Source organism: Lycium ferocissimum, chromosome 11 (genome assembly GCF_029784015.1).
Source record: "Lycium ferocissimum isolate CSIRO_LF1 chromosome 11, AGI_CSIRO_Lferr_CH_V1, whole genome shotgun sequence".
Lineage (NCBI taxonomy): Eukaryota > Viridiplantae > Streptophyta > Magnoliopsida > Solanales > Solanaceae > Lycium > Lycium ferocissimum.
In genome coordinates, this window is record NC_081352.1 from 62,865,624 (window position 1) to 62,878,548 (window position 12,925).

Sequence of the window (12,925 nt, forward strand, 5' to 3'; positions counted from 1 at the left end):
TTTTGCTAAATTGTGGTGGAATTTTAGAACTTCACATAGTTTATGGAGTGCATAGATGTGGAATAAGTATTGTAAAAAGATGCATCCTATGATAGCATAGGGCAGGGGAGGCCCAACCATATGGAAGAAGATGATTGAGGTTAGGGAACAGGTTGAACATAACATCTGGTGGCAGCTGAGGGATGGTAGTTCTAGTTTTTGGTTTGAAAATTGGACCAAACTAGGTGCTTTATACTATGTGATCCCTGAATCTAATATGGAAGAAGAAATAGAGGTGAAGAACTTTGTAGAGGCTGGAAGGTGGAATTTGGAGAAATCGTCAGAATTTTTGCTTGAGGATATAGTTCTTCACATTCAACAACAAATCCCAGTACCTAATGGGGGATGAAGGAAATGACACACCTTGGTGGCGGTTGACTACAAATGGATCCTTTTCAGTTAAATCGGCTTGGGATTTTATGAGGCAAAGAAAGGAAAAGAGGGAAGTATTCAAATATATATGGGATAAGGGAGTTCCAACAAAGATTAATTTCTTTATGTGGAGGGTTTGGAAAGGAAGGATTGCTACAGATGACATATTGAAGAGGATGCAAATTGCTCTTCCTTCAAGATGCTGGTGTTGTTCCAATCAATAACAAGAAACCATGTCCCATTTATTTCTAACCTCTCCAATAGTTGAAAAGCTATGGAGAATGTTTGCTTCTTATACAGGTCTTATCATTGAAGGAAGGCAACTGAGTCAGGTGATACAATCATGGTGGACAACTGAGGCTAACCCTAAGTTGCAGACTATATTCAAAGCAATACCAGCAATTATCATGTGGGAGATTTGGAAAAGAAGAAATGCTATCAAACATGGGGCTAATGTTACATTTGGCAGATTACAATATCAAGTTTTACATACTATTCATCAGTTATGTAAAACTCGATACCCCTAGTTGTGTTACATTTCCATGGATTGGACAGCTTTGGTTCAATACCTAGGCAACTACAAACCTAAATTGTTTTATGCCAAAGTATTATAAAACAGACCCAATCAAGGAATTCTAAAATGCAACATGGATGGGGCTAGTAGAGGAAATTCAGGAAGAAGCTCCTATGCTTTTTGTGTGAGAAATCATAATGGAGATCTTATATATGCACAAGCAGAGGAAATTCATATGACCACAAATATGGAAGCAGAGTCAGTGGCAATCAGGCAAGCTTTAATTTATTGCAGAACTCAACAAATAACAGGAATACAGCTGGAAACTGATTCAAAGGTTCTTCAACAAATCATTCAAAAACAATGGAAACCTCCATGGGAGCTCATAGAAGTGATAGAAGCTATTCAAAGGGATATGATTCTTTATCAAGCACAGATAAGACACATTTTCAGAGAAGGGAATTAATTAGCTGACTGTTTGGCTAATTTTTCACTAGAAAATAGTGGGAAATTTCAAGCAGCTCATTTTAATGATTTACCTACAATAGCTAAGAAGATTCTTAATATGGACAAAGCACAAATTCCATATTTAAGGATACGGAAAGGCGAATCCGGATCGAATGAAGACAATAAGAGATAAAAACCCTAAATTTTTGGGGTTGCATCTAAACACATTGCAAGAACATTCATGGCAAAGGCTACAAGAGTAGCTCAAAGGAGATACAAAACGTACCTATGGGTTCGGCAGAACATTCAGCTCGAACTCCTCAATGAAAGTTACCATGGGTTCTCACGAACTGGGACACATCAACACCAATCAACTGCAAAGAGGACCAAGTCTTACAAAGGAGACGACTCATATGGAGATTCAAGCTCAGATATTCAATCGAAGATACAGGATTTGGGATCGATTTGAGGATTTTTGGAGAAAGAAGCTCCTAGCTCCTGTTTTGCTTTTCATTTTCCCCTTTTCCCATTTTGTTGTCTTTTATTTGATTTGGAACACTATTTTGTTTTCTTTATTAAATAAATAAAAGCTCCACTAAGTCATCTTAGTGGAAAATTATTTAAAAAAAAATATGTTTCCCGCCTTTCCCTTTTGGTCCTTGTTCTGTATGTTTTTGAATAAATCATTTTGCTTGTTGTGGTTTGAGGATATCCTTGAGGTTCAGTACATGAAATCATAAAGCATGACTTTGGAAATTTGCAAAACCTTTTATGTGACTTGACCATGTGCATTTTAAGCATGAACTAGTAAGTTACCTGACTTCTCCTTTTAAAACAGTTGTCTAAATGGTATAGATGCATATAGGATTACAAGTTTAGAAATAAGAAAAGCATAACTTTGGCTTAACCACTATTTGTCTCAACAGTCTGTAGTATCCTGAAACCTGAACCTGTAAAGAGCATGAATGTTTGCCTTGTTTGCTTATTTGCTTGAAGTATTAGATGTGTCACAGGCCTCTGAAATGTCTGAGTATAATGTTTGGGTATGAATTCAAATTTGTATCTGAATGTTAGCCAAAACTTATCATTCTACTTTAACCTTAATCTATAGCTAGTAGGATTTAACATGAGTTATATCATCCATCTAAAACATGTTGGAGACTGATATCTGTTGCCTTCAACTAGTTCTATGGGCAAATCAAGTCTCAGGCTGGAGATAAAAAAAATTTAATCACCTGTTATGCCATTTCAATGAGTAGGATACAATATCATCATGTGTACATGCTATTTTGCTCTCTGTTAGAGAAATGGTCTGTGGTATATCTGTGTATATGTACCCTTTTTGTTTTCTGAGAATGCTTCCTCTGGATCAGTCAGTCCTTTGCCTTTGTCTCTATGTATTCCATGTCATCCTGTGATACCTTTTTCCAAACATGCTCAATATGTGACCCTATATAAGTTGAATATACTTCTAAGTAATATATATGTTACTAGTGTCACTTGGCCCGTGCTAAGTTCTGGCCCAATACTAACATTACAATTAAATTTATAAATTTTTTTTTCTCGCTCTTTCTGACATTAAGCTGTTGAAGGAGTATTACTTCGTCATTTTTTACAAAATCTTAAAAACTAAATCATAATATGAAAGTTTTTGAAAGTTGATGAAGAATTTCCTTTTATTTTCAAATAAATTGATGATATTAGAGCTCTTCTCTTTTCCATTTCATTGAAGGCTTTTGAGAATATAGTGTCCAACAATCCAAATTGAACTTTATCATAAGTTGGATTAAATTCAGTCATTTTTTTCATGAATTTAAATCAATATTGACTAACCAACTATTGCAAAAAGATATTTGAGTGTCCAAGAAATACTGACACGATTTTCAACCTCAAATAAATAAAGAAACTGACTTATTAATACTGGATAAGTGACCTTATAATTAATTGAAAATGAACTAATGTGTTACAAAGCAGCAGTCTGTTGACGAAGCTAATCATTTGTTTGCAAATGTTTTTCTTCTTTATTTTCCTTTATCGCACTGGGTATTTTAATATCAATTGTTGAAATTCAACATCATATAGACCGGTTCATTCTTTTTGCAAAACATTCCAAGAAGAAAGAACAAATACGACGATCGATTTTAAGCTCAATTTAATAAACAACAAAAAACTATATTCATTTATTTTATTAGCAATACTAAAGGAACTACTTTCAATAGCAATCTCACCATATAATTGCTCAACAAATTATTCATAGTAATGTTAAATTTTAAAATCTCTAGAGGAGTACCACAGACAATATTGTTAGTGGAATCTATATTTTTTGAGCTTTAGCTAGGAGAATAAGATCTATAAATAGACTTGTAAATATCTATGTTAGTGATACATGTTATGTCCTATTTTTAACGGATTAAAACTAGTTCACAACTTATCACTATATTTCCTCTGGTTTTGCAAATTTTCAGAGTCGCCACCTAATTTTAGGAAATATTAGGAAACCATTTGTAAAAAAATGTAAACTCCATTTTAGTCTTTGAAACCTATGAGATTCTAGGTAAGGATTTTATTTACCCCGAGGGGAAGGTGTTAAGCATCCCTCAGAGCCTATCCGAAGACAGTCCTGAAACTTAGCTTAATTAACACTAGAGGGGGATTATTTATCTATTTCTTATACATTATTACCTATGTTAAAGAACTGCTAAAGGAACTAATTTCCTAAGATGATTCGTACAAATAGCAGTTTTAAAATTATTACAATCATGTAAATAGATGTATGCACGTGTAGAAATGATTAGTGAGAATATATATGCACGTATGTAAAAATGGTATATGTGTATGCTTATTTATAAAAGAAGTAATTTAGTATGCATGAGATGTAAACATCTATACATATATATTCATGATGTATTTTTGTATTAAATAGTATAAAAATGGGAGGATTAGTAGGTATATTTCTTGAGAAAATAATGTATATATGATATTTATATCCTATGTAAAGATGGTATATAATGTTTTAAAAATAGGTATTTTGTGATATGAGAGTCATATATATATATATATATATATATATATATATATATATATATATATATACACACACACACACATGATGAAAAAATGATTAAAGAAATTACTGAAAATAAGATAGTATATATATGTATGCACGTAGATAAAATGCATATGTACGTTGTAGTTCTTGTAAAATAGCCTAAACGATTTAGTCTAATTCTTAAACTCATTTGAGCCAGCTCGGCCATCTTCTACACGGTTATGTTTTTAAAAAAAATGATTTTTTAGAGACACCCATTTCCCAAAACAGTTGGACTAGGCGATCTTTTGTCAAAAATGACTTTGAATCTTGACACCATTTGCAGCCTGCATATTCTCCCATTTAAACAATTTGTTGGCAGCTTTTGAAATTCATTTGAATCCTTATCTTTTGTCAAAATGATTGTAAACAAACAGTAATTAGTTAACAACAACGTTATGAGAAAATTAATTTCTTATCCTATTATAAAAACATTTGACCTGAAAATTGCATCAACTGTTTCGCCACTGAAACGACTAGTCAAGTACATGATTCTAAGCATGCCTAAACCGAGTGTACTAAAAAAAAAAATTATTGGGGTTGGGGGGGGGGGGGGGGGGGGGAAGCATTGACTAAATTTACCATCACTCTCAATTGGTTTACACAAACCAAACAGAAGCAAAGCAATTCATAACTACAAATATCAAAGATGAATGTTAGTCAAGAGATAAAAACACACACACACACACACATATATATATATACAAGTCAACACAAAGACATAAAGTTTGAAGAGAGGAAGAAGGACGTGGACTCTTGACACGAACGAAGGCTGCTAGACACGAGCACACAAATACGCTACTGATGCTTCAGATCTTGGAACAAGTCGGAGTTGTACTATAACTCCAAATGCCCTCCCAAGGTTGCTCATGAAAAAAGAAAGGAAGAAAAAAGATAAGGATTAGAGATACAACCTTAATATCATAAATACAACCAAGAACTATAGATGGTATGGTAGTCAAAACTATGAGATTTTTATCGTTTCAGAATAAACAAAGATCGAAACAAAGTGTCAACACAAGTACTATTTGGGGGTATTAGCTCATAATTATTCATATGACAGTTACGACTTGTATAATACCGTATACCTCCGCATTAGCAGCGAAGGGTTAACACCTCAAACAGAACATATTAACATATATGGCAAAGTGTTAAAATGACTCAAAAAGGGACTTTCAAGCATTTATATCGGGACATAACATAGTCTAGACTTAGACATGTAAATGTTCATATCATGCACCTATTCAAAGCATTATGAATTGGTGATTTTACAAATTATATAGCTAAAAAAAATAATTTCAGAATGTAGATAGATTCAAACCAACAGAAACAAAACAATTATTCAAACCTATATATATGGACTAGCATTAACTATCAACAAATCAAGACATTTTTTTTGAGGTTCATGATTTATTTTAGCCATTTTACATGCTGATTTTACATTGTAAAACAGTCCCTTAAGGGATGCCACAAACAGATTTTAGACAAACGACACTACTATTTATGTATTCAGCAAGCTAAACTATCATTTTCTTTAAATGTCAATATGTCGCCACAACTATTTCATGCTTGTTTATAGCAAATAAAGTGTAGGCAGATTCAAACAAGCAAACTTCAACAAATGCTAAGAACAACAAAACGACTACATTTTGATATCTACATAATTAAAGACAAAGAGGAGACGAGTGTGGTTACATATTTAACATAAATTGTTCAAAGTTCACATCAGAATCTCATTTTTACATTCTAACATAGCACAATATCAACTTAAGATGAGTTCTTCCCAAACTTAACCAATGCACAACCATTTTACTGTCCTAAGCATTTGCTAGTTCTAAAAAAAATCTACACTAGTAACTTAGTCATGAATATATCCTTAGCAAACATTGAAATCTTAGATAAACTAATCCGGAATGAAGATTTTTAGCCAAAGTAACCAGGTCAGATTTTAGACGGCATTTTCCAACTCAAAACCGATATGGTACTTAATATTATCCCATGTATTTTTCAAGAAAACAGATAGCCTAGATTATCATGATTTGTAGTTTTATCTTTATGGATTTCTTATGCGCCAATTCATTTATCAGCACAGTACATCCTAAGGATGGCAAAACAAGAGTACTAGGAACAAAATGTTAGCCAAGCGACATAGTTAAACATATATTATTGATTCAACAATTCTTCAAAGTGTCCTTATTTCGTTTTAACTTCTACATACTGATTTCATCAAACAAGAACAACAAAAACCAGGTTCGACACACCTCAAATAGAAAATTAGACAAGCAATTACGGATACAAAATACATTTTAAAACAGAAAACCAAATGAGAGGCAAAAACGCTCAAGCAATTACATTTATCTAACAACTGAAATGATAGGGAAAGTGAAGTTGATTACTGACCTTGTCCGGGACAATGAACTGAGGCTATTGTCGTCGTTGAGTCCTCGAATCCGCTCGAAGTAGTTTGTTGTTTAGCCGAGAACTTGAAAGAAGATTTTTAGACAGCTAAAAGACTTAAGAGTTAAAAGTTGATTTTCTGAGAATCCAAGCTTAGAGTAAAGAGAGATTTTCTCTAGTTGTGAACTTATGAAAAGAAAAGGGGATATTTTCCAATTGTTAACTTTGTGAATAAAGGGATTTTTTCAATTGTTGAAGACTTGTGAAAAAAAAAAAGGCATTTCTCAATTGTTCAAGACCCGTCCTAAAACAGCCCTCAAAGGCTGGTATTTATAACCGAAGGTTGAGGTTTTTCAACAGCTTCTTCAGGGAGCTTTTTGCCTTTGAATTTCGAATTAAAAGAGGGGTAAACTTCTGAGTTTTCGAAAAGATGAAATGGTGAAGAAAAAGTGACGGATTCTCACCTTTTCAGATGGATTTGAAAGCTATAGATTCGTTGGGACTCCGAATCTAGTGGATTCTTCATGGTTTTAGGCTCCAACGGATGAAACGATCCTTTGCCCAGGGGATTGTTGGAAGATTGGCTTAGAAACCCAAAGATCCTTGTGTGCTTTTCGATTTGGGGGATGATTTGACTTGGATGAGCTGTTAGAAGCTCTGTCACTTGACGAAAAGGGGAGAAAGGGACAAATTGGTGACAGGTGGTGTCAGCGACGCTGAAATCGACTTTGCTCGCTGGTCCGATAGGTGTGGTGGGGGTGATGGTGATGTTAGGGTTTTCTTTTGGTTGAAGGGGAGAGAGGAGATGACATAAAGGGGGTCGTTTGGTTCTGGTTGGGAAAATTGCGGTTAGGGCGGTTTAGTTGTAGGTGTTGGGGCGGGTCGGGTCAATTGGATTGGGCTGGGGGTGCTGGGCTACTAATTGGTGTAGAAAGAATAGGATTTGGCCCAAGTTTTAGGTAGATAAATTATTTTTTCATCCCTTCTTACTTCAATCAATTAATTAAAATATGCTTCTTTGTCCTAAATAATTCCCAAAATGTATGCCTATATAAATTACAGTACAAGTAATTTAATATACGCATTTAGTTTTAAAATAGAGTAAACGATGATTAATATAGTAATAAATAGGATTAAAGGAAAAATGACAACGCCAATATTGATACGAATATCAACATTATTTTCGACTGATTTTAATTATAAAGTATGATGTTTTAGTAATTTTTAATTATAAAAATATGATGTTTTGGTAATTTCTAAGAAAACAATAAAATAGTTCTTAATTTTACAAAATATACCTCGAAAAATAGTGTAGTAATTAGTGAAAACATGCTTAGCTCATTTTGGGGAATTTTCCGGACGGAGAACCGCAGTGAAATTAAATGATCGAAAAAGGAGAGCGAAAATTGGGTGTCAACAATACCCCTCTCAGAAGATGGAATCATTAAGCAACGAATATGCACAATGTCTGATGTGTCTTAGTAGATTTATTATGGCATAGTGTAATATGTTTCTTGATTTCATTTTTTTGTTAAGGAAAAAAAGTGTTCCTTCCAACTCATTTTATGCGAAGGTATTACTATCTAGGTAGTTAGACCGTGTTTCTTTTACTATATTTTTCTATTTTTTTTTTAAATATTTTGAATTACTAACTATGTGGACTTATAGTACATTTGAATAACTAAAATATATTTGAATACTACACAAAAACAAAATATATGAATAATTGCACTCCGACGTGAATTATTATATTTTTTAAGATTATTTTTTTCTTGACAAAAGCTTCAAAGTAAAATAAAAATCAGCACATATTTATTTTACCATGTAGAAAATTAGTGACTAAACACCAATACATGCAACGCAAAAGAGTTGGTGCGGGGTGGGGTGGGGGGGGGGGATTGAATTAGGGTCTCAAAAGTATTTTTTTCTTATTTACCAAATTATATGATGGCAATTAAAGTAATATTAAACTAAATTAAGGGCAACATTAAATAGAAATAAGATAAACTCTTAAAGTTGAACAACACATATCACCTATAAAAGTAGCTTTAGAAAATTACAAAAATAACCCTGTGAGGACAGCAAAAAACTTCCCATTCTTGCTTATATATAGTAGTTATGTATACTCCAGGTATATCAAGGTATATCTAGAGTATATAGGACTGATTTGAATAGCTTAATGTAACACCTTATCTGAATTCTTCTTCCCCTGTTTTCTAAAGCTGATATGTTATGATATTTTCACGACTCAATTTCACTAAGTCATGCGGGCACCTATCTTTTTCACCTCGGTAGGAGAACCCTTAACCCAACAATCATAAAAAAAAAAAGCGGAAGAAGATAGAATAACGTCGTACGATAATAATAAAAGAAAATGCAGAAATAAGAGAAATACACCCCAGTATCTGGTTTGGTAATACAAGAGCAACTAACTAAATACTATAAATCTGAATGGTAGTAATACATCGATAGTCTCAGAATCATGTCTCAGGAATGGAAATAAAGACATAATAAAGCAAGAGTCTTTAGGCAGCGAACGTCCTCATGCTCACCCCAAAAGAACAACAAATCCTCAAATATCAGCCACGAGGAGTAGAAGTCGATCACACCTGGTACTCTTCATTCATAAAAGAGTGCAGCAAGTGCGAGTCAGTACAAACAACAAGTACTGGTAGGTATCATAGGCAGACTAAGACTAGCTAACGTATATAAAGACAATAAAGCAAGATAAACACATAAACCAACAAATACAAGTCAACACGAATCCATATCCACAGAACAAGTCATCTCCTATGTTATAGCATCTAAACTCAACTGTTCCAAGTCTCAGTATAATCAATTCGAACCAGTACATCATAATAGTATCACAACAAGTCATCACCTATGTTATAACATCTAAGCACAACTGTGCGAGTCTCAGTACATCCAATCCGAATCCGTATATCACAACTATATCACAAGAATATCACAAGAAGCCAAAGGTACAATGCAATGCAATAATGTACGAAATATGGATAAAATGCATATGCACCGATACACATGTACTCCGATGATGGAACATCACTTCTCGGCAGCACAACTCATGGGGGACCCGCGAAGTCCATGTCCCAATCCTCACGATTCCAGCAAAAACCTCGGCAATTGCTACCGGCACTCATACCTCTATTCCGGGGTAAACATCGGACATCGGTCCTCACGTCACTCTCATCCAACTGAGCCCAGCTCATAACAGTGTTTTCTTGAATATCATCAATGTATCAACAATATATCATGAAGGATGAGAATACGTGTACTGTATGAGTTCAATGACAATAATCAAATCAATCTCAACAGTACCACACATGGGCACACCAATAATATCAAAAAAGGGTACACAATAAGCCACAATAGAACCACAATCCTCGTCTCAAAACAACAACAAGTAAGGTGCTACAATATCGTCATCAAGATATATCACTAGTCACCAATATCTACCATCTCCATGTGGCAATGAGCCAACAACAAATAGAACAAGATAAGTCATAATACAACAAGGTGGCTAGCCCCAAATCATACAACAAGGCCCAACCTAAGGCAATATCCAACCCAACTTCATACCCGAAGGTTTACATGCATTCTCCGACAATATCATCTAAACATACGCTTTGCTAATCGAAGTCTCACCATAAGGTAAACCGTAACCTAGCTGAGCCGAACAACAAAGTCTCCGATAGTCAAACCTTAGTCTTTACTTCCTTTGAGCCTCGAGATAATGGAAAGTCTAATAAATATCAATTATGAAATTAGAATCTAGAAGAAAATACCCAAATAACTATATTCCTAATCAAGTCTTAAACCATAACTCATGGAATGGGGAAAATGAGGGAATTCTAAGGATACCAGCAATAGTCTTAGAAGAATTTTGGATCAAAAAGTTCGTTGCAAACCCATTCCAACCTCAAGGGGCAAAATGGTCATTTCATAAGAAAATCGGGTTCAATAAGGTCAAATTATTAATCTAGGAAGTCATACGAATCCAATGGTACCCATATTGACATACTTTAAATCCGAACCCAAAAAGTCTCCAAAAATAGGAATCCGAGCCACGAAGGGCAAATAGGAAATATAGTTCAAAATCAGTTTACCCATTACTTATGGAGCCTATTTACCAAAATGAGTGAAATCCATCCACTAATTCATGTCTAATTGAAGAAAAACCAAGAATCTTATAATAGAAAACCTAAGCAAATAATTGAACATCACATACCATAACTCAAAGAACACTGTAGGCCGAAAAATCATACGTAAAAGGCCCAACATAGAAATATCCGATCATTCAACACATATGTACATATGCGGACCGACAAGGTCGCCACAACATAACGTATATCATAAAGTCGGCAAGGCTAATAGTAAAGTATCACAGACCAAAACAATGCTAACATGACCATATACCCCACTATGTCTATAAGCCTCTAAGAGTGTACATATGAACATATATTACACTAGCAGAAAAGTACCAAAAGATAGCAAGTCCGGAGTAGTGGCACTTGCCGACACCGCAACGAGCTTGGAAAATCCTACTCGCGGTCACTCCTCAATAACCTGTATAGCTCGCAATAAAGACGAAATGCAGCGTCCCGTGCAATGGGACGTCAGTACAGATAAAAGTACTGAGTATGTAAGGCTGGAAGCAATAACATAAGTGGGACGGAAATATAAATAGAGTAAAGGTAACCTGTCAGCTGAGAACATACAATATGCAATGCATGAATCTTAAAAATCATATATAAGTAAGCACATATGTGTATATGTATATCATATAAGTGTTAGTGTTGCGGAACGTGCAGCCCGATCCATATATGTTAGTGCCGTGGAACGTACGGCCCGATCCATAAATATAATATGTTAGTGCCGAGGAATGTACAGCCCGATCCATAAATATAATACGTTAGTGCCGAGGAACGTACGGCCCGATCCATAAATATAATATGTTAGTGCCAAGGAACGAACGGACTAATCCATCAATATAATATGTTAGTTTTAGGAAAATATAAATATAATATGTTAGTGCCAAGGAACGTTCGGCCCGATCCATAGATATGATATATACATATACATAATGTAAATAGCATGCATGAGAGCTCATATGAAAGCTACAACTTTATCGGAGTGATGTAAGGTCGGTAACCTCCGATTTATATTATGGAATTTGTGTCGAATCCAAAGAAATAACTTAACGATGATGAACATAATAATATACCAAGAATCAATCAAATAACTAAGACATTAAGAGTTGAGCTACATGACATAGGAATGGAGTGATTTTATTATGGAACGCTCATATTCATACTCTAGTTGGATTCATGCAAGGAAAGAGAGAGAAACGAACACCTTACATACCTTATTCATCAAGCCACCACTTAAAGGATCCTTTACTTCGAGGCTTGCCCTTCACCCTTGAACCTATATATCAAGAAATACATCTTTAATCATACTTTCATCATATTTCCATCAACTTATAAGCACTAATTATTGAAGACTAATTTGGGTTACGAAAATTTGGGTAGCATTTCCCCTATACTCTTTACCTCCTCCAAATACCAAAACAACTCCCAAACAATACCAATAACATCAATAACAACATCATCAAGATTCTACAAGATAAATATGCATGATTTCATCCAAAAATTTCTTCAAACCTCAATCCATAATAAGCCAACAACATCAACACAACAAACTATAACTTTTATTCTCGTAAATATTCCTAAATCGATATTAAGAAAGAGAAATTCATACCTTATCCTTGCTAGAATAGGAAGATATTCAAGATTTACTTTTCTTCCAAACCAATTCCAACACAAAACGAAACTATAATCGCGACTACACGTTGTCCGGACCTCGATTAATACTTCGTAACTTGAAATTACTCAAAATCCTCACTTTTATGTGATATATAGGCTCTCATATGTTTGATGATATTTGTAGAGAATTTGGGAAATTTTTGTGAAGAAAAATTGGGGGTTTTCCCCTTATATAGTGTGCTAAAGTCGGTGCAAAGATCGTAGAAAGCAACCATCCCGTCATGC

General features: G+C 34.4%; 1 long non-coding RNA gene across 1 annotated transcript; it reads right to left on the reverse strand.

Annotated features, from left to right (window-relative positions):
* Nucleotides 1-5,869: 5,869 nt before the first annotated feature.
* On the reverse strand, nucleotides 5,870-7,725 carry LOC132037856 (uncharacterized). The gene is made up of 2 exons (XR_009410061.1): nucleotides 7,322-7,725; nucleotides 5,870-6,965 (listed from the first exon to the last, which is right to left on the reverse strand). It is a non-coding gene; the product is annotated as an uncharacterized LOC132037856 (long non-coding RNA).
* Between the last annotated feature and the right edge of the window lie 5,200 nt (nucleotides 7,726-12,925).